This window comes from Nycticebus coucang, chromosome 20 (genome assembly GCF_027406575.1).
Source record: "Nycticebus coucang isolate mNycCou1 chromosome 20, mNycCou1.pri, whole genome shotgun sequence".
NCBI lineage: Eukaryota > Metazoa > Chordata > Mammalia > Primates > Lorisidae > Nycticebus > Nycticebus coucang.
The window spans coordinates 30,039,910-30,062,990 of NC_069799.1; positions in this window are offsets into that span (position 1 = coordinate 30,039,910).

The window sequence follows — 23,081 nt, forward strand, 5'->3', positions numbered from 1 at the left end:
GCCTCAAGCCAATGGATGTAGGCCTCCTCTAGAAGCTAGAAAAGGTAAGGAAAAGAATTTTTCCCTAGAGGTTATAACATACTAAGATGGTAGCCGAGTAACAGCTTCCTTGCAACTGGGCACGGTGATTCCGGGGAGAGAAGACTCCAGGCATCGCTGGCTGGTGGGATCTGCCCAGAAACATCCATTTGGGGGACACAGTGAGTCAGCGTCAGGCTTCTGGACTCCATGAGGAGGACAAAAGCAGTGGAGAACTGGCAAGTGTTTGCCTGTGTTCATTCAACTAATCCCGCCAGCAGCTGTTAAGTACAGCAGCAGTGAGATTGCAAAGTGGAAAGGCCTTACCTGTGAGCTGTTTTGTTTTTCTTGGACTTGGCACTCAGTTGAACGACCTTGGGAGAACTTGGGCAAGAGTGCAGAGGAATTTAAGTGTTGTCCAGGGCACAGTGTTGTCTGAGCTGCTGAGCCAGACAGAGCTAATAGTGTTTCGCTGTGGGCTGCATGGAGCCATTGTGGGAGGACTGACACAGAAAGCTCTGCCCTCAGGGTCACAGAGCAAGGATTAGGTGGGAGCGAGTAATCTAGTGACTGAGCAGCCTAAAGGTGGGGACTGAGACACCTTACAGCCTTAGCCCTCAGGAGCATAGAGTGAGACCAGTTATGACACACTGGGTAAGTGGATAGCAACTTCAGGAGTGATCCCAGTGATAAGTGCTTTTCTGGGAAAGCTTCTGCTTAGCCAAGTTTAGCAGTTTAAAGTGCCTTGTAAGAGGGCAGAGGAGAGATTTAGGATCTCCACTCTGCGGGGTTTGAGAAATCAGCAGAGGCCTCCAGTCTCCATCTCGTACAGCTGTACCAGCACTGTGATTAACATCTTGTACCCTAGAAGATCACTTGTTGCCCAGACAATATCCACCAAGATATATATATATACTGCTTTCTTTGGGGGTTCATTTTTTGCTTTTTTTTGGTTTGTTTGTTTTTAATTTCAACATTTTCCCTACAGATTTTTCTTTTCTTTTTTTTCCTCTTTCTTTTCTTTTTTCATTTTTCTAGTTTAAATAAAATTTTCCATTTTTGCTTTTTTCAACAATTAGAACTTCATCTTTGCTATTGTTTCTACCCCTATTATTTGTTTTTTTCCCCCAATTTTATCCCGTAAAGTTTTCTGTTTGCTTTCTTTGGTTTGATTTATAGCATTTTTGCCTTTCCTCCCTACTTGGTGGAAGTGGGGTACTGTGTCCGAATAGGCTAGCAAAGAGCTGCTGACCTCGAGGAAATCACCAAATCTGGCACCCACAGATGTTGGGGGATTTTTAAGGTTGGGTCAAACTACGCTACTGTACACCTTTATTGCTCCTGTCTCCCTCTTTCTGTGCCTCTCTTCTTTTTGTCAATATTCCCTTTTACCCATGCCCTCTCCTTTCTCTTTTTTCTTTCTTTTTTCCCTTCTTGCTCTTTAATCTTCTCATCCTTCTGGTCCCATACCAAAAGGACTCATCAAAAACCCTAGTCCAGAGGCATGGCAACTTAAAGATCAAGAGGAAGTGAAAGGAAAATTAGGGCAAGGAAACAGATAAAAGAAATCACTCATGTGGAATAATCAGCACAAAACTCCTGGCATCATGAAAAACCAGTCCAAAGCAACCATCTCAAGGGACTGTGAGGTAGGTACTGCAGAGGATTCCACCTAGTAAGACATCTTAGAAATGACAGAAAGGGAATTTAGAACACAGGTCATGAAAACAATGAGGGAAATGATGGAAACAATGAAGGAAATTGCTGATAAAGTAGAAATAACCAAACCAAAATCCAAAAACAGAATCAAATAAGAGATGAACGATATGAAGAATATGGAAAGGATATAGCACAGCTGAAGGAACTGAATCAGTCAATTAGGGAACTTAAAGATGCAATAAAAATATCAACAACAGGTTAGACCACGCAGAAGAAGGCATTTTGGAGGTAGAGGACAAAGCTCTTGAGATAACTCAGATAGTTAAAGAGGCAGAAAAGAAGAGAGAGAAAGCAGAACATTCACTGATAGAATTATAGGACTTTATGAAGCGTTCCAGCATACAAGTTATAGGAATCCCAGGAGGGGAAGAAGAATGCCCCAGGGGAATGGAAGCCATACTAAAGAATATTATAAATGAAAATTTCCCAAATATCACAAAAGATTCTGACACACTCCTTTCAGAGGGATATCGGACCCCAGGTTCCCTCGACTCTAACCAAGCTTCTCTGAGACACATTGGGATGAACCTGTCCAAAGTCAAGACAAAAGAAAAGATTCTTCAAGCTGCCAGGAGTAAGTGCCAGTTGACCTACAGGGGCAAATCCATCACCGTGACTGCAGACTTCTCTAATGAAACTTTCCAAGCAAGAAGACTATGGTCATCTGCCATTAATCTACTTAAACAGAACAACTTCCAGCCCAGAATTCTATATCCTGCCTAGCTAAGCTTTAAAATTGATGGAGAAATCAAATTATTTATTGATATACAAACATTGAGGAAACTTGTGAATGTACAGAGGTGATTAGCATAAGGAAGTAGGCCTGCCATACCAGTACACACATTGGTGCATGTCTGGTCTATGAGGAGGTGGTCAATGTAGGGAGATGGCCAACTATGGAAGTTCTACTGTGTGCATATATGTGTAAATCCACACAAATAGTTATATAAACAAATACACACAGCTGGGCACTGTGGCTCACGCCTATAATCCTAGTACTCTGTGAGGCCGAGGCAGGTGAATTGCCAGAGATCACAGGTTCTTAGATCAGCCTGAGCAAGAGCAAGACTCCATCTCTAAACAAACAAACAAACAAACAAACAAAAAGAACAGCTGGGCATTCTGGTGTGCGCCTGTAGTCCCAGCTACTCTGGAAGCTAAGACAAGAGAATCGCTTGAGCCTAAGAGTTTGAGGTTGGCTGTGAGCTGTGAAGCCAAGGCACTCTACTGAGGATGACAAGTGAAACCCTGTCTCAAAATCAAACAAAAAAAGGTAATTAAATATTCTTAAAAAACAAGCAAACAAACAAACATACACACAAAGTGCCAAGATCTGCAGGCCTGTCTGCAGGGTCACGAGTGTGCATCTCCCTCCAGGTCTCCAGCTGGATTGGAGAGGCCCACATGGTCACTTTAGAATTCTCAATGAGACAAAGTTGAGCAGGTCATTCTCCATTCAGTAACCAAGACCAGGGGTCCTCTAGTTTGCCAAGTAAATGAGGGTATGCCTTCTCTAAATGACCATCCTTAAGGGCATTAGGAGAATTTCTTTTTTTTTTTTTTTTTTTTTTTTTTTTTTTTTGTAGAGACAGAGTCTCACTGTACCGCCCTCGGGTAGAGTGCCGTGGCGTCACACGGCTCACAGCAACCTCTTAACTCTTGGGCTTACGCGATTCTCTTGCCTCAGCCTCCCGAGCAGCTGGGACTACAGGCGCCCACCACAACGCCCGGCTATTTTTTTTTTTGTTGTTGCAGTTTGGCCGGGGCTGGGTTCGAACCCGCCACCCTCGGCATATGGGGCTGGCGCCCTACTCACTGAGCCACAGGCGCCGCCCGGCATTAGGAGAATTTCACAACCTCCTCTCTGGATCCTAAAGCTCTCATAATATCACTTTTAGTGCGATGGTATCTTACTGGTGTCAAACTGCTGGGCTAAAGTGATCCTCTCACCTCAGCCTCTAAGTAGGTGAGATGGCAGGTGTTAGTCATTGTGTTGGGTGTCATTAAAGCATTTTTAACCATAGAAGGCTCCCAAATTTTTGTTACCATGAGAGGTACACATGAACATGGAACTTCTACCGTCTTGCTGATTTTACTGTCTCTCTGTATACTTTTTCCATATTCCATTTAATTCTGTATTCAATTTTCTGAAATTTTAAATCTAAATATTCAGAACTATGTGTTAGAATTCCAACTTTTGTAAGAAGTAATTTAGAGAATAAGTAGGCATTCCATATTTGTTAAAAGGCTCACTTGAGGCTCGGCACCTGTACTATAGTAGTTAAGGTGCCAGCCACCTACACCAAGGCTGACGGGTTCAAATCCAACCTGGGTCAGCTAAAACCACAGTGACAATTGTAATGAAAAATAGCTGGGCACTGACAGGCATCTGTAGTCCTAGCTACTGGGAGGCTGAGGAAGGAAAATCACTTAAGCCCGGGAGTTTGAGGTTGCTGTGACCATGTGACTCTTGGTTAGAGTCACCATGGCACACTACCCAGGGCAACAGAGTGAGACTCTGTCTCAAAATAAATAAATAAATAAATAAATAAAAGGCTCACTTGAAAGTTCTAGTTTACTGTGGGCAAAAAAAAAAAAATCAGCCAATTTTTCATCACTTTCCTCAATCTACATCTAAATTATATTTTCATTTTTTCAAATGTTTATTTTACATATTATGACTTATCGTAGTTTACAAAGTTCATATTTTTATTTTACTTATAAATTTTTTTTTCTAAGACAGACTCTCACTTTATCACCCTTGGTAGAGTGCTGTGGTGTCACAGCTTACAGCAACCTCCAGCTCTTGGGCTTATGCGAATCTCTTGCCTCAGCCTCCCGAGTAGCTGGGACTACAGGCGCCCACCACAATGCCCAGCTATTTTTTTTATTGTAGTTTGACCCCAGCTGGGTTTTAACCTGCCACCCTCTGTATATGCAACTGGCACCCTACCCACTGAGCCACAGGCGCTGCCCTGCCCCATGTTTGTTTATGACTTATCTTGAATATTTCTTTTCCTGGGTCATTCAGTGGTTGTTTTGTGCTGTCTAGGTTAACAGTCAAGGAAATAGTCTTAATCTTGACATGTGTTTATTGATAAATCTATATTCTCTTTTTGACAGGAAAAAGCTTTTTTAGTATTCTGGTAATATTTAAGAAACTTTGTAACTATTTTATTTATTCCATTTCAATTTTAATTTTGGCAAAACCACAATATGCCACCTTCAATCTCTCTAAGTTGTGTTTCTGTAGTATTAAGTGTATTTACATTGTTATGTACAAGACCTATATAATCCTTACATCTGGAAAAGTAATACTCAGTGCTTTTTCCAGAACCTCTGCTCATTTTAACCTCTTCAGTCTTTGTCAGCCTTTTTTCTGCTTTCTGTTTCTGTGAGTTTCACTACTTAAGATCCATCATATTAAGTGTAACCGTGTACTGTCACCTTGTTCTGGCTTATTTCAGTTAGCATGATAGATTGTATTTTTTTTTGGTTTTTGGCCAAGGCTGGGTTTGAACCCGCCACCTCTGGCATATGGGACCGGCGTCCTACTCCTTGAGCCACAGGCGCTGCCCAGCATGATAGATTGTCTTAAGGTTTGTCCTTATCCTTAGCTGTGGGAAGATTTTCTGTTTTAATGCTGGATAATACTGCATTGTCTGTACAAGCCACATATTTTGACATCTGTGTTGCTTATACCTCTTGGCTTTTTTTTCCAGATAGAGTCTCACTTTGTTGACCCAGGTAGAGTGTCCTGGGAAGAATGTGGTGGTGTCATAGCTTCCAAGAATCTCAAACTCCTGGGCTGAAGCAATCCTCTTGCCTCAGCCTCCTAAGTATCTGGGACTACAGGCCCACAACACTCAGCTACTTTTTCTATTTTTAGTAGAGACGCGGTCTCGCTCATAATCAGGCTTGTGGCAAACTCCTGAGCTCCAGCTATCTACCCTCCTCAGCCTCCCAGAGTGCTAGGATTGCAGTGTGAGCCAGTACACCTGGCAATGTCTTCCATTTTATGAATAATGGTGCAATGACTGTGAGTGAGAACATGGATCTTCCCTGTTCTGCGGTGTGTATTTTGCATATGTACCCAGCCATGAGATTGCTGGATCAAATAATGACCTTTCATTTTAGTTTTCTTTGAAAGCTTTATACATTTTAATAGGGTCTGAAACTTTTTTCCTCACCAACATTGTAAAAAGTGTCCACTTTCGGCCTGGCACCTCAAGTTGCTAGGGCCACAGCCATACATACCGGAGCTGGTGGGTTGGAATCCAGCCTGGGCTGCCAAACAACAGTTACAACTATAGCCATAAAAAAAGAAATAGGTGTTGTGTTGTGGCAGGCACCTGTAGTCCCAGCTACTTGGAGGCTGAGGCACGAGGATCACATAAGCCTTAGAGTTTGAGGTTGCTGTGAGCTGTGACAGCACAGCACTCTACCCAGGGCAACAGCTTAAGACTCTGTCGCCCTCCCCCCCCAAAAGTGTCCAATTTCTCTGTATCCTTGACAAACATTTTTTAGTCTTCATTGTGAGTATGATGTAGTACTTCATTGTGATTCACTTTGCATTTCTCTAATAATAAGTACTTTAAACATCTTTTCAAATAAATGGCTTATTTGCCATCTATATTTCTTCTTTGAAAAATGTCAGTGAGCTCCTGCCATCCACTTGGTTGTACCCCGCAGAGGGTTTGGATTACAGGCACGAGCCACTGCTCTCTGCCTCCTTTTAACTTTTTATTTATTTATTTTATTTATTTTTTTTAAATGAAAAATCTTTTTTTTTTTATTAAATCATAGCTGTGTACATTAATGTGATCATGGGTCACCATACACTAGTTTCATAGACCGTTTGACACATTTTCATCACACTGGTTAACATAGCCTTCCTGGCATTTTCTTAGTTATTGTGCTAAGACATTTACATTCCACATTTACTAAGTTTCACATATACACTTGTAAGATGCGCCGCAGATGTAATCCCACCAATCCCCCTCCTTCTGCCCATCCTCCCCCTTCCCTCCCCTTCCTTTTCCCCTTCCCCCTATTCTTAGGTTGTATCTGGGTTATAGCTTTCATGTGAAAGCCATAAGTTAGTTTCATAGTAGGGCTGAGTACATTGGATATTTTTTCTTCCATTCTTGAGGTACTTTACTAAGAAGAATATGTTCCAGCTCCATCCACGTAAACATGAAAGAGGTAAAGTCTCCATCTTTCTTTAAGGCTGCATAATATTCCATGGTGTACATATACCACAATTTATTAATCCACTCGTGGATTAATCCTTTTAACTTTTTAAAGTAGATAACCTTACCTCAATTTCATTTATAGCTTTTTATCTAGACAGGATATTTCAAAATTTGCCAGATATATATGCATAGGAAAATGGGAAATTGTAGCTAACTGTACTATTATTTACAAAGTATTCATAATATAATTTTCCTATGTATTTTTATATGTGTTAAAATAAAAATATTAAACTTATAAAACATAGGCTCGTCTCCTGTAGCTCAGTGAGTAGGGTGCCAGCCATATACACCGAAGGTGGCAGATTCAATCACGGCCAAGGCCTGTTAAATAACAATGACAACTGCACCCAAAAAATAGCCAGGTGTTGTGGTAGGCACCTGTACTCCCATCTACTTGGGAGGCTGAGGCAAGAGAATTGCTTAAGCCCAAGAGTTTGAGGTTAGTATGAGCTGTGATGCCATGGCACTCTACCTAGGGTGACATAGTGAGACTCTGTCTCTAAAAAATCAATAAATAAAATACAATATAGGCCAGGCACGGTAGCTAACGCCTATAATCCTACAATGGATTACTTGAGCTCATGAGTTCAGACCAACCTGGGCAAAAAGTAGACTCCATCTCTACTAAAAAAATAGAAAAACTGAGCCAAGAGGATCACTCGAGCCCAATAGTTGGAGGTTGCTGTGAGCTATGACACCATAGCACTCTACCCAGAGCAGCAGCTTGAGGCTCTGTCCGCCCCCCAGCAAAACAACAACATCAACAACAACAATAATAATAATACATATGTATATATGTGTGTAAAATATCAGTTTCCAGTCTATGAGTAACTCTGGGATACTTTATATATTATAATTTTGTCTGACAGAATTCAACTCTGTATACTTTAAGACATTGAGAACAAAAGTTAAATATAAATCAACCACATGTCTACTGGAAATTTTATTTTTCTCTTCATTTGCCTATGTGTTATGCATATTTGGTTTATGAATAGTACATTTTCTCATGGTTGTTTATCCTGCACGTGAATAGTTATGCAACTTGTCTTAATTTTAACACATATTTATTGGTGAATATATATTATGTTTGTGTGGAACATTTGTGTAATGTGAAGGTAATTTTTGAAAGGCCAGGCAGGTATGGTGGCTCATGCCTGTAATCCTAGCACTCTGGGATTGCCTGAGTGGGTGGATGGATTGCCTGAGCTCATGGATTTGAGACCAGCCTGAAGAAGACCATCATGTCACCCTAATATTTTGTACATGTTGTAACCTCGCATTTATTTTTATGAATTAGAAAAGCCACCTTTCACAAACTTTGTGATACGGATTTATCCTACAAGACAATGACGCACAGAAGAGTAAGAAAGTGAGGACCATTACATTCTGACAGTGTTTTGCCTGTGGAATTGTGCTGTTATTTTCTAGGTGAAGCATTTTCCCGTATTTCCTTTGAAGAGCTTGTCATCACTTTCTAGACCTGAATCTGTCTGTTGTCTTGAAGTCTCTCTGCTGCTGTAACAATCTGTTCCCTTTGGTTTCAGCACCTCTGGTCTGCCTTATAAACTATAGCACCATTTCTTTCAGCACCCTCATTCATGGGAGACACCAACCTTTGTTTGGAAAGGCCCTGAAACAAGAAGAATTAAATCTGGTGTCACTATTTTCCTTTTGTGAACAAGGCTGAAATTTATAATTTTACTCGGAATACAACAAGCTGTCTTCAGATAGGGTAAAGTCTGTGGTGTAAATAAGACAAACTTCCCTTTTCATTCTATTTTGCTCATTTTATTATTATTTACTAATTTTTTTCTTTCCTTTTTATATGTGTGTGTGCATATATATATGAGGCAAGAGGATCACATGAGCCCAATAGTTGGAGGTTGCTGTGAGATATATATGCACACACATACATAAAAGTATATATATATACATATATATATGTGTATATATATATGTATATATATATGTGTATATATATATGTATATATATATGTGTATATATATATGTATATATATATATTTAAGTATTTGGATCAGAGTTTCTGTCACACTTAGTAGAGTGTTTTGTCAATGGTGTTGTAATAGCTCACAACCTCCTCAATCTTCTGGGCTGAAAAGATCTTGTCTTGGCCTCATAAATTGCTGGGACTATAGGCATGTGCCACCATGCCCAACTGATTTTTGTATTTGTGATGGACATAGGGTCTTACTCTTTTCTTTTTCTTACCTTTGAGACAGAGTCTCACTTTGTCACCCTTGGTAGAGTGCTGTGGTGTCACAGCTCACATCAACATCAAAATCCTGGGCTCGAGTGATTCTCTTGCCTCAGCCTCCCAAGCAGATGGAACTACAGGTGCCCACCACAATGTCTGGCTATTTTTAGAGACAGGGGATCACTGTTGCTCAGGTTGGTCTTGAACTCCTGTGCTCCAGGATCTAACTGCCTTGGACTCCCAGAATGGTAAGATTACACTCATGAGCCACCACACCTAGCCTGGAGTGTTAGTCTTGCTTAGGTTGGTGTCAAAGACATGTGATCAAGTGATGCATTCACTTCAGTCTCCCAGAGTTCTGTTATTACAAGAGAAATATTGTAACAGCATGGAGATGTGGGAAAGTCTTAGGGAAGTAGTCACATTTTCTGTACACAATAAAATTTATGTTGAAAGGAAACTCTACAAATATGAAGAACTTGACAAGTGTAAAAAAGGTGAAACCTTTTTATATATGAAAATTTCATAACAGAGAAAATGCCTAAAAATGTGAAGAAAGTATCAAATCCTATAACCACTACTCACACATTTCAGTACATAAGAGAATTCATAGAGAAATATTTCTAATCAGAATTCATATGCATGAAATACTCCAAAAATGCCAATCATATCTCAAAGCCTTAAAGTTGTGTTTATCCTGTTAGTTGGGCAGGGAGAGATGGGGCAGATGACACTAGGAGATCCTTTGTCCATAGTATGAGGAACAAATTGACCAGAGGGGGCTTCCTGGAAAGAAAAGCTGGCATTTGAAGAAGGCTTCCAAAAACCGAACTGACGTTTGCTCTACAAGAATGAGTCTCAGAGGAAGATAGGCCACAATGTGGAGACATGGCCAAGTTCACAAATTGACATCTTTGGAGAGTGCCTACAAGTCAAGTGACAGTAGGCTGAAGTGACCTATTTTAAATGACATAGTACAATTTACACAGTTCTATCACACTTTACAAAAACAATGATAACTTCTGGAAATTGCCTGACAGGGATAGAAAATCAGAGGACTTTCCATTTTGGAAGTTTGCCCCCTCTCCAGGAAAAGTCATGAATATTTTTACCTCCACACCAGTTAACATGGAATTGGAAAATCAGTATAAAGGGGAAACATTTTACTAAACCCATAGTCTTCTCCTCATGAAAATGTAGATGTGTTCCTTTCTGGAGCACGAAGTCATTTAACGTTGAAGTTTCCGTACATGTATCTATTTGTTCCACTGTCTTAGTACCAGTAACCATTCTTTTGTACTTGGAACAGAAAAACAGGGAACACACACCTGACATCTGGTCCCATATGTGACCTTATGGTACCAAAATCTGGAAGGAAAATTTACATGTTCAGCAAGATAAACTAATGGTACAGTAGACATTCTGAATTCCCTCTGCCTGCTGCAGATTATTTATTACACCTACATCTCTCTCAATGTCTTCACTTCCAGGTAATGTAGCTCCTTACCTACCCCTGCCTCATCTCCATTTTTCTTCATCTCTACAATCCATTTCATCATCCAATTAGACCTGATATTTAAAGGCTTAAAAAATATTCCACAAGCAGAATGTTAAATCAAATTTTTAAGGTCTGGCTAACCAGAATGGGGATGAAGAGACAGTGAGAGAAAGCCAGGACAGCCACAGGGCCCAAGAGCAGAAGGAAGCTTTGAAATGGTTACTATTGTTTTTTTTTTTTTTTTTTTTTTTTTTCTTTGTAGAGACAGAGTCTCACTGTACCGCCCTCGGGTAGAGTGCCGTGGCGTCACACGGCTCACAGCAACCTCTAACTCTCGGGCTTACGCGATTCTCTTGGCTCAGCCTCCCGAGCAGCTGGGACTACAGGCGCCCGCCACAACGCCCGGCTATTTTTTTGTTGCAGTTTGGCCGGGGCTGGGTTTGAACCCGCCACCCTCGGCATATGGGGCCGGCGCCCTACTCACTGAGCCACAGGCGCCGCCCTGAAATGGTTACTATTGTTATGGGAAGACCAGGCCCAGTGGAAAGAAAGAGTACCCGAACACCATTTTCATAAGAGGAAGGGCTTTATTTCAGCTGGAGGAGCAAAAGGCATTGAAGTATTCAAAATGGTCACATTCCCTGATTGGCTTAGTCTTCTCCCTTTTATTCCCAGGCAGAAAGTTCCAGCCCACAGGTACCTTTCTTATTGGTCAGTTTGAATCAAGTGGGAGAAGCTGTTCCAGCCCTCACAGTACTACAGGATTTCACAAAAGCAGAAATTTTCAGGTGCCAGGAACTTAAGTTTCCACAAATTCCTAAGAGCTGAGTCACTATGTGGAGGACCCTGCAAGTGTATACTTGGGGTCTCCTTGAGAAGACCTCTGTGGTCCTAGACCTCACCCTTCCTGGGTTTCCTCTCTCATTCTCTCCTTTTGGGACTCCATATATATTTTAATTAGGGGTCTCAATATCAGCTTGATTACGCAGGAGCTGGTATTCATTTGCAAGACTGGCTCCAGGGGTTACACTGACTCTATGGAGCAATCTGCCTTCGCTACTTCTTTTGAGCACATTTCTTTTGCTGCAGTCCTCACTGTGCCAAGTGCTCTCTAGTATACATTTTCACATTCGACTTTACATCACTTTTGTATAAAATCTAAGGCATAGAGCTATTTCTGATCTGTCTTACAGTTTCTTTCCCCACTCCTGCAGCACCTCATATGGCACTATAGGCAGTAAACTTCAGAGTCACCTCTCTGGACTTTCCTATTTCCCTGGTCAGAATGAGCATTCAGATTTCAAAGTCTGTGACACCTCTTGGGTTTTTTACCCAGGCCTTAATTGTACTGTGCTGGGGGTCTAATATACATATGGGTCTTTACTTTTCCCTGTGTCACATATGTAGTACTGTGTCTGATTATGAGCACAAGCTCCCTTCTGAGTGCCTTTACATTCATAAAAGATATAAAGGACTCACCTTTTGTCCTATCTTAGTGGTGTGGGTGTACAGATCACATCTGTACTTTCCCCACAATTGGATACAATTTTTTCACAATTGGACTTAGACAAATCCCTTAAGGAGTTTCCTCAGGATTCAGCCATGCGTTGACCAGCCAGCTCCTAGTTCGTGGCTGGAGCAGGGCATGTTGACCATCTTAAAAGTTAATCTTTGCTTCCCACGGGGCAGTGAAGCTCTCTTCAGCTGGCTGTGATGAATCCAGGCTAGGCTCTCTTCCAACTTCACCAGTGTGCATGTGGTCAGGATGATGGTGTTAGTCCTTCCTATCTTGGTTTCAGAGAGACTGAGTTCTGACCCTTGACCTACACTTGATTCCCCTATAGACAAGGATGTACAGACATAAAAGAATACAGTTCATTAACCTAGTGGAGATCTTCCTTGGTACTCTTCCTAGGGCTTCTGCCTGTTCAATTCAGTCTCTCCCAATTATTTTAGGAGTCCCTGCTAAATTGCAGAGGGTTGATAGAGGCCTGTATCCAATTAAGTTTTGCTTCCTGGCAGAGTTTACTGATTCCTGATCTTATGGCCCTGTTCTTGACTGTACTCTCCCTGAGCTTTGAGGCCTATGTAGTTTCCAGGTGACATTCAAAGCTTTAGCTATCATTTGCACTATTTCTGTTATGAAGGCTAGCCCATTGTCAAATGTATTTATGTATTTATTTAAGACAGAGTTTCACTTTATTGTCCTCAGTAGAGTGCTGTGGCATCACAGCAACCTCCAACTCCTGAGCTTACGCGATTCTCTTGCCTCAGCCTCCCAAGTAGCTGGGACTAAAAGTGTTTAGTCCCACAGGCCAGCTATTTTTTGTTGCAGTTTGGCCAGGGCTGGGTTTGAACCCATCACTCTTGGTGTATGGGGCCGGCACCCTACGCACTGAGGCAAAGGCACTGCCCCCATTGTCAAATTTAAACCAGAGTGGCAACCTAAACCATGAAATGATTTCTCTGGGAAACACTTTTACTAATTTCAGCCTACTGGGGAAAGGCTTAAACTATTCTGAGTATGCGCAGACCAAAACTCATAAGTACTGATCTCCTCCACATTTGGACAACTCAGTTTAGTCCATTTGCACATTTTAAAAAGGGGCTTCCCTGTAGGACTGAATTGTAGGTGGCAGGGATGGTTCCTGTCTAGCATTGTGTTGGTTGCGTGCCACACAATGCTGGCTGACTTTCTTGCCAAGTGTGGCCAACAGGGGAATATAGAAGTGTCTCCCTAAAACCCTCTTAATTTTCTTTTGCCTCTGTTCTAAGTGCATGGCCTCATGCATACAACTTCTATAACCAACTTCAGATTTTTACACAGTAAGCTTTGATTTTGGTGAGGCATTAATTGGTCAACCAATCATACTCTTTGGTTCATAAGAGTAACCACTACAGGCAGTGCCTGTTGCTCAGTGAGTAGGGTGCTGGCCCCATATACCGAGGGTGGCAGGTTCAAACCCAGCCCTGGCCAAACTGCAACAAAAATAAAAAAAAAAAAATAGCCAGGCATTGTGGCAGGTGCCTGTAGTCCCAGCTCCTCGGGAGGCTGAGGCAAGAGAATTGTCTAAGCCCAAGAGCTGGAGGTTGCTGTGATGGCACGGCACTCTACCGAGGGCGACACAGTGAGACTCTGACTCAAAAAAAAAAAAAAAAAAAAAAAAAAAGTGACCACTGCATATGATACCCAGACTCTTAACTTTTGTCCCAAAGTCATCTTATCAGCCTCTTGCACCAGCATGGCAGTGGCTACAAGTGTTCTTAGGCATGAGGGCATCCTTTTGAGACTCCATCAAGTTGCATAGAGAGATAAGCAACTGGTCTTGCCCAGGATGCTACATTCTGGGTGAGCACTCCCCCAGCTGTTCTATTTGTTTCTTCCTGATAATGTGCTATTCAAAAGGCTTGGCCAGGTTAGGGAGCCCTGGCAACAGGACTGCCCACCGTTTTTCTTTTAGCCTCCTGAAGGCATTTGGTAGGCCAGATTTCTACTCAATTAGCCTGTTTTCTCCCACCTTAGTAACTTCATTCAGTGGTTAGGCCAGTCTGTATATTTCACACAGCCTTTCAGATAAATCCACAGGGCTTTCATCTGGCTTCTCCATGACCTCATCCACCTTGCTTACGTTTGTGGCTTTCTGTCTCTCTTACACTGACAGGGACGAAGTCAAGGTTGGATGTAGGGTAAGAGAATGAAACCATTTAGCAGTTACCTACAAATATCTGCAAGTTCTGGATTTCAAGGCAAAGGTTCACAAAATGAGAACATTATTCTTACTATTTATAGACTTAGCACTGTTCTTAAGATAATACTTAGCTTTGAGTCTCTACCAGACTGATCCAAAGTTCTGGGCAATGCAAGTGAACATTCCTGAACATCAGTTGGCTGTGGGGCCACTTATAAGGCTGTGTTACAGTCACACCATTTACTGGGAAATTCCATTCAGGTTCCAATTTTTCCTGAGGTATGTATGTAGACATAGCAGATACTACTATCTTAGCAGATACTACACAAATACTCATAGCAGATACTACACAAATTTTTCCCAGTGTAGCCAACAGGTGACCTTTGTTGAACCATAAGGCTTCATCGTAAATATAACTGCTATATATAATTTTATACTCTTTGGCCAGTCACTTAGTCTCATTTGACAGATCAGTTTAGTAAAACAGCTATGTCTCACTTTATGAGCTGGCATTCCAGACAAGGCTGGAATCTTAATACAGGTGGGACACAAGTTTTTTTCTTTTGAACCATTTTTTCTCTCTAATTTCTCACTTTACTAAAAACCAATTATAGCAGAAGTAATTCACTTGCCAAAATAAACTGTACTTTCAGTATACTTGGTCTATTTTCGTAAAGTGCAGTAAGAATAATTATTAGCCATCTAGGCTTTTCTTCCTTTTAAAATTGGTATTGCTGGAACCTTTTATACAAAATCTCAGGTCAGACTTGAAAGTGTTCCACAAGCCCAGGTTTCATGTGTGCCATTAGATACCTGTATGCCTTGGGTAAATTCCTCTTAAATCCCCAAACACATTGTGATTCCTGGACCTGTCAGAAAGTGACATTCTTCACTCACAGTACATCAGGAAATGTTATTGGTGAGGTATTTGGCTTGTCTTTCCAAGGGCTTTCTTATTGGCCTTATAAAGTCGATCTTACTTCCTTAACACAGTCTGGACACCTCTGAAAATGCTATTCCAGTCAAAGCCTTCATAAAATAACCAGTGCCTATAGAACAAAACAGATTCTTATTGAACTTATGAAAATAACTGTATTGTCAGAAATTAAGAATACTTACAAATGGCTTTCAAATTCCAGAAAAATCAAGGAGAGAGAAAAATAAATGTTTCAAATTCTATCTATAAGTACATACATTGCTGAATGTTACAAATAGCTCCAGGAGACAGAAAATGGTTTTTTGACTTCCGGAAAACAGAACACAGAAAGAATCAGCAATGTTTCAAGCAAAAATGCTATAACAATCAGCTCTGTTCCATGTAACTGATTTTTGTTCTATTTGAAGTTAGGTGGGTGATAGTCATGGACATGTTAGCTTTCTAATTAAAGTCCTAGAAGCTTACTTTTAGTACAATGGTATTTAATTTCCAAAGTCATCAAAAATTTGAATTTGAGCAAATTGTCTAGCCTATTTTATTTTATTTTGGGGACAGAACCTCAAGTTTCGACCTGGGTGGAGTGCTGTGGCATCACAGCTCACAGGCACCTTCAAATCCTGGGCTCAAGTGATTCTCCTGCCTCTACCTCCCAAGTAGCTGGAACTACAGGTGTCTGCCACAATGCCTGGCTTTATTTTGGTTGCAGCCATCATTGTTGTTTGGCGGGCCCAGGCTGGATTTGAACCTGCCGGCTCAGGTGTATGTATGTGTCTAGTGCCTTAGCTGCTTGAGCCACAGGCACTGAGCCATCTCTAGAATTTTCTAATATTTCCCTGAAGGGCAAACTTTGGACTCAGCCAGTTACAAAAACACTTTCTGAGATTACTTAGAATTATTACTGACAATATGCACTAAGGTAGTCCAGTATTATATATGTAATATATCATATATATATATATATGTATTTTTTTTTTAAAGGACAGAGCCTGAGTTTATTGTGGTCTATAGAGTGCTTGTGTGTCACCGCTCACAGCAACCTCCAACTCCTGGGCTTAGGTGATTCTCTTGCCTCAGCCTTCCGAGTAGCTGTGACTAAAGGGCCTCCCACAACACCCTGCTATTTCATTATTGCAGTTTGGCTGGGGCCTGGTTTAAACCTGCCACCCTCGGTATATGGGGCCAGCACCCTACCCAGTGAGCCACAGGCACCGCCCCAGTATTTTATAATATTGGAACATACATACAAAGAAAAGCCACAGAAAATTAACCATCATTTCATATTTGAAAATATCTCCTATAAATTTTTAACATACCAAATAAGCCTAATATGTCTCAGACTTTCAGTGGTCTTAGTATTTCAAAAAGACCAAATTTAGAGTTTTGATTTTGGAAGATTTGTCAAACATCAAAGGCTTAAAATTTGTTTAAACTAGCCAAAAGATTCTAAAGGCAATACTGGATAGTCAACTGGATTACATGCAAATTCCTTCACAAATTTCCTTTTATGAACCTTATTCAATCTGGCACAGACAGTTTTCAAACATTCTAAACCTTCTAGGTTGTCTATCACTTTCTTTTTTTTTTTTTTTTTGTAGAGACAGAGTCTCACTTTATGCCCCTTGGTAGAGTGCCGTGGCATCACACAGCTCACAGCAACCTCCAGCTCCTGGGCTTAAGCGATTCTCTTGCCTCAGCCTCCCAAGTAGCTGGGACTACAGGTGCCCACCACAGCACCCGGCTATTTTTTTGTTGTTGTTGCAGTTTGGCCGGGGCTGGGTTTAGAACCCGCCACCCTCGGCATATGGGGCCGGTGCCCTACTCACTGAGCCACAGGCGCCACCCATCTATCACTTTCTTAAATAGTCATTCTGTTTCAAGACAAAATTTACCCCACAAGATCTTTTGCTTACACAATGCCATTTTTCTTTATGTCTATTTTTCTTTTACTCTCACAAAACCACTTTTGATAAAACAGGATCACAATTTACTATGAAGGTAATTATTCATTTGGCTAAACTGATAATTAGAAGGTTTGAAAGTCAAGAATGTTATTCTTTGACAAACACTCAGTTTCCCAAACAATTTAGACAATCAAATTTTTACATTTTACAAATGACAGACATTTTATGGAATATAACATTGATACAGGATTTTCCCAGTCAGGGCTAGACAGGCACCCCTGTTTTTCAGGCTAAGGTGAGCTCAGAAATCAGACTCCCATCTCTAGGCACAAACAGGCTACACCCTGCAGGCCACACCCTCTGAACTCCAGCAAGGACACAAACAAAGGAGCCTGAAACATTTTGAGTGGCTCCACTCAGAGTAGGGAGTACACACCCTAATTCCCTACCTTTAACAAAAATTGCAAAGACCTAATAACCTTGCCTCAGGGGAGGAAAAGCAATTATTTATTAAAACACTCATTCAGCTTTTAAAGGTGCTTTCCACATACAAATCCTGGCCAAAATTTCTTTGAGGGTCAATATTTACCCCTAGACAAAGGACCAAAGCATGAGACTTCCAACTTGGAACTCCTCCCCCCTGCAGAAGCTTTGGCACTCTCTTCTCCCTCTGCATGCCCCTCTGTACAACAAAATCTCATTTTATCATTGGTCTGTGGACTAGGGCTCATTTCTTGAATCCCCAAGACCAAGGACTCACTGAAGAAAGAAATTCCAGTAGCAACCACAACACAGGCACCCTCTCTGATGTCTTTTCATTGTCCTCCTAAGTATCACATGGCCATGTGGTATCAAAGATGGCCACAAAGGACTGGACCTGTGTTTGAGACAGAAAGCAGAAAACCTGGAACATCCAGTTTCTCTCAGAATAGTCAGTGGGCAAAGTTGGAGCAGGGACAAAGGGGCCATGTGGGTCAGACTGTGCCCTGCAGCTGCTGGCCTAAGTATGGGGAACATGCCCTTAGGCCTCATGGAATTTAGAGGCTGAAAATCAAGAACATAAGCTCACAGCTGAATTTAGAAAAGTTAAAAATGTTACAGAGGTGACAGTTTAATAATCACTGACCATTTGAACTTTAATAATAGGTCGAAAACTAATTTTATCTTAAAGGTTACCACAATCACCTGAACATCAAGGCATTTGAGTCTTTCCTCTTCAAAGTTCTCAAACTCTTCAGTGACATGGTTACAGCAGTCTCCCATGAGACTTTTCCAAAATGCTTCAGAACAGTTCCTAACAGGGTGTGATTCCCTGTGTTTTTCTCATTTCCTTCCCTCAGACAAACCACAAACACGTTACAGATTATGAACGTTATAGTTATGAACAGGGTTACAGACAGGGACCAGTCACACAGTCATTCTGCCCTGTGAAACCCCGCCTATTAAGACCTATCTCAGTCAGTTTCCAAGCACTCACATGCACACAATTCCAACCCATTTCTAAACCTGGGCAGCCTCAGTTTCCCACTTGAACTGCCACTTAGCCATAGAAGGTGAACCAACACTCCCATAGGCCCTGTGAGGGGAAGTGGGAACCCCACCCTTGTTGTCCAGTCTCAGTCCCACCACACCCACACTCTCTCATACACTTCTCACCAGACCTGCCAACTATCTAACACCCAGGGGTTGATCCGAACCCTGCTTTCACTCAAATAGTAGAAACCATGGATTGATCCTACCTTGCCTCTCCCTGTGCAGGTGCTACTTCCTGTATATCAATTCCTTTCAGTGTTTGACTCTTTGAAGGCCTGTCAAGGGGACCCTTTCCCTACCTAGTCCAGGTGTCTACACAGGGAAGCCAAGCTGACTCCCTGAAGCATTCAGTGGTTCACATTGTGCAGGCTGATCAGGGCCCCCATTGGGTGCCCAGAGGGTTGGTAGCAACTACCAGGTGCATCTGAGCCTGTTCTCTCCACGGGTGGTCTCGGTTACTGGTCAGGGAACCAAAAATGCTCTAGGAAGATGAGGTCCAATGGAGAGAAAGAATACCCCAACACCATTTTATTTCAGCTGGAAGAGCAAAGGGCACAGAAGAATTCAAAATGGCCACATTTCTTGACTGGCTTGGTCTTCTCCTTTTCATCCCCAGTCAGAAAGTTCCACTCCACAGGTACCTTTCTCATTGGTCAGTTTAAATCTCCCGCTGGAGAAGCTGTTCCAGCCTGAGCAGAGCCAAAGGATTTCACAGAAGTGGAAATATTCAGATCCCAGGAACTTATGTTTCCACAAATTCCTAAGACCTGAGTCACCATGGGGAGTACCTTGCAGGTATATACTTAGGGTCTCCTTGAGAAACCTCTGTTCTTCTAGACCTCATGCTTCCTGGGTATCCTCTCTCATTCCCCCCTTTTGAGACTCTCTATATATTTTAATTTGGGGTCTCAATATTAGCTTGATTTGCAAGACTGGCTCCAGGGGTTACACTGACTCAGATGTATCCCTGGGGTCTCCTTGAGAAGCCCTCTGTTTTCCTAGACCTCACCTTTCCAGGGTATCCTTGCTCACTACCACTATGGAAGAAGATTATCAGGTACAGAGTTACTCTAGAGGCTCAGGCAAGAAGACACCAGGACTGAGCCCTTTGCTCACAATGACTACGTGTTTCTGGAGTAACAAATCACTCAGTGGGTCGAGGACGATGGCTCACGCCTGTAATTTTAGCACTTGGGAAGCTGAGGCAAGTGAATTGCCTGAGCTCACAGGTTTGAGACCAGCATGAGCTAGAGGGTGGCCTTGTCTCTAAAAATAGCCTGGTGTTCTGGCAGGTGCCTGTATTCCCAGCTTACTTGGGAGGCTGAAGCAAGAGAATCCCTCAGGAGTTTGAGGCTGCTTTGAGCCTTGATGCCACAACACTGTACTAAGGGTGAGATTCTGTCTCAAAACAAAACAAAACAAAACAAAATAAATGGCTCAGGAATGGGCTTCTCCTAGGACCGTGTCCTCACTACTAGAGAGATTTACTGGAAGTGACCTTGCCTCTCCTGGAGACAGGGAATCATACTCACCTTCTAGACCCAGTGAAATCCCTGAACTAGCACTGTCCTTCTGGAACTCTTTCAATGTGATGGACACACTCTTGCTTCAGAACAAGATCTACTTTTTGATGCTGGGATGGCTGATTGTTGGGTAGCTGTCTCTCTCTCACACAGCAAATAAACTGATGTTAATAACATTAGAGCCACTCCTCTGCTCTCCTTGGTTATTCTGGGCCTCTGTTTCCCTCTCCTATATCTGTCTTAGGAATGGAAGGCAAAATACAAACCTGCTGTGTGCTCTAAAGTCCCTCTGCTAAAAAATAAATAAATAAATAAAACCCTCTGCTCACTCGATTTTTTTCCCTTTTAGTGCTTTCCAACTGCTGTATGCTATTGTTTGGATGAACTCTTAACTTAAGGTTAGAGACCTAGGGCGGCTCCTGTGGCTCAGTGGGTGGGGCATCAGCCCCATATATGGAGGGTAGTGGGTTCAAACTTAGCCCTGGCCAAACTGCAACAATAACCAAAAAATAGCTGGGCATTGTGATGGGCGCCAGTAGTCCTAGCTACTTGGGAGGCTGAGGTAAGAGAATCGCCTAAGCCCGGAGTTGCAGGTTGCTGTGAGGTGTGTGATGCCATGGCACTCTACCCAGGGTGATAAAGTGAGACTCTGTCTGTACAAAAAAAAAAAAAAAAATTTGGAGACCTAAATCCTTTAATCCATAGGCCTCCTTTCTCAGGTCTTTAAAAAGAAAATACTTAACAGGGATGGAATTTTCTTTCAAAGTAGAAAAAAATATTAAAGCAAGAAGAAACCAGTAGGTAAATAGAGATGTGAAAAAAGTCATAAATATGAAGAAACGTGGATGGTAAGTAAAATTAAAAGGAAAGAGAATAGTTTTATGTAGGACAAAACCAAATATAACAATATTCTAAAGTAAGTCATGGTTTAAGAAGAAAAATTTGGGAGAAACATAAGGCTTCCATGTGTCAAAATGGTGTATGTAAGCATAATATTTTGAAAGGTAAATTTATGAAAAATTTTGTGTGTGAACTAGTTGACCTAACTGAAAAGAGAATATCTACTTAAAACAACAAAGTGTTCTTTTTCTTATGAGACTTCATTTAAAAGTCTTCAGATTGCTCATGCATATGTTGAAACTCGTAAAGAAATTACACCAAATGTTCTGCATCTGTCTTTCACTATAGAGTTAAAATAAATCTGCCTCTCTGTATTTTGTTCTGTGTGCCTGAAGTTGTATTTGTTTAGTTATGGGTGTTGGGATTAAGATTATTCAACTGTTATCACTATTCAAGGTCATCAATTACTCCTTTGAAACCAACGTAAAGAAAAAAAGCCAACTTTATTCTTTAAAACACCAACCTCTTGGCTAGGCACCTATAGCTCAAGCGGCTAAGGTGCCAGCCACATGCACCAGAGCTGGCAGGTTCATATGCAGCCCGGGCCTGCCAAACAAAAAGAGAAATACAACCAAAAAAAATCTGGGCATTGTGGTGGGTGCCTGTAGTCCCAGCTACTTGGGAGGCTGAGGTAAGAGGATCACTTAAGCCCAGGAGTTGGAGGTTGTTGTGAGCTGTGATGCCCTGGCACTCTACCCAGGGTGACAGCTTGAGGCCCTGTCTCAAAAAAAAAAAGGAAAAAACACCAGCCTCTTTTTCTCAACTGCCTGACATTTTCACTCCTTCCTCTGTCTTTAATTTATTCCTTACACCTCTTGGCTTTTTGTTTTTAAGATAAGATGACAGAACATATATGCATGACTAGTCTCATGCTTGAACAATATCATATTTTTTTTCCCACAAGTGTTTTCTGTGGCCACACTGGACCACTTCTGGTTATGGGAGAAACTGGGAACTCCATGGCCTTCTTCCTGCCCTTTTTGAGTTGTGACTTTCTCAGTCCAATATGGTGTTTGCACTTTATTTTTCCCGCGGATGCATCATTGGTGGTTCTTTTATAAATGTATGGCCTTGCTCTGTTCTGGGCTTTAAGAAAGCTCTATTTAGCCACTCCTCAACAGGAGGGAAATGGTCTCTGTTAAACCTCTTCACAGACTCCCATCAGGCTGAATCAAAGGGCATCACTTTAGCTGGGAGTTGTGGCAGGTGCCTGTAGTCACAGCTACTGGGAAGCTGAGGCAAGAGACTCAATTAAGCTGAGCAGTTTAACGTTGCTGTGAGCTATGATCCCACCACACTCTACTGAGGGCAACATAGTGAAACTCTGTCTCAAAAAAATAAATAAATAAAAGGGCCGCGCCTGTGCCTCAGTGGGTAGGGTGCTGGCCCCGTATACCGAGAGTGGTGGGTTTAAACCCAGACCTGGCCAAACTGCAACAAAAAAAAAGCCGGGCCTTGTGGTGAGCACCTGCAGTCCCAGCTACTTGGGAGACCGAGGCATGAGAATCACCTAAGCCCAGGAGTTGGACGTTGCTGTGAGCTGTGTGATACCAGGGCACTCTACCAACAGCAATAAAGTGAGACTCTGTCTTTACAAAAAGAAAAATAATAATAATAAATAAATAAAGGGTATCTCTTTCACTGTGGCCACTGGTAAAAATCAGGGCAGACAGGGAGGTCATCGGAACAGGAGGACTTGGTGAGGCAAAAGCTAATAAGAGGTACCTGACCACAGGTAAGTATGAAACCCAGGACCTGAGGTTAGAAAGTGGGTGCATGCTTGGTAAGGAATACCACTGGCCATTGGGATCTGACTTTCTGATTCTGGGTGAGGAAATGCAGGGCCCAGAGAATTATGGCCACCTGAAATGGGCACGGCATTGTCCACAGGT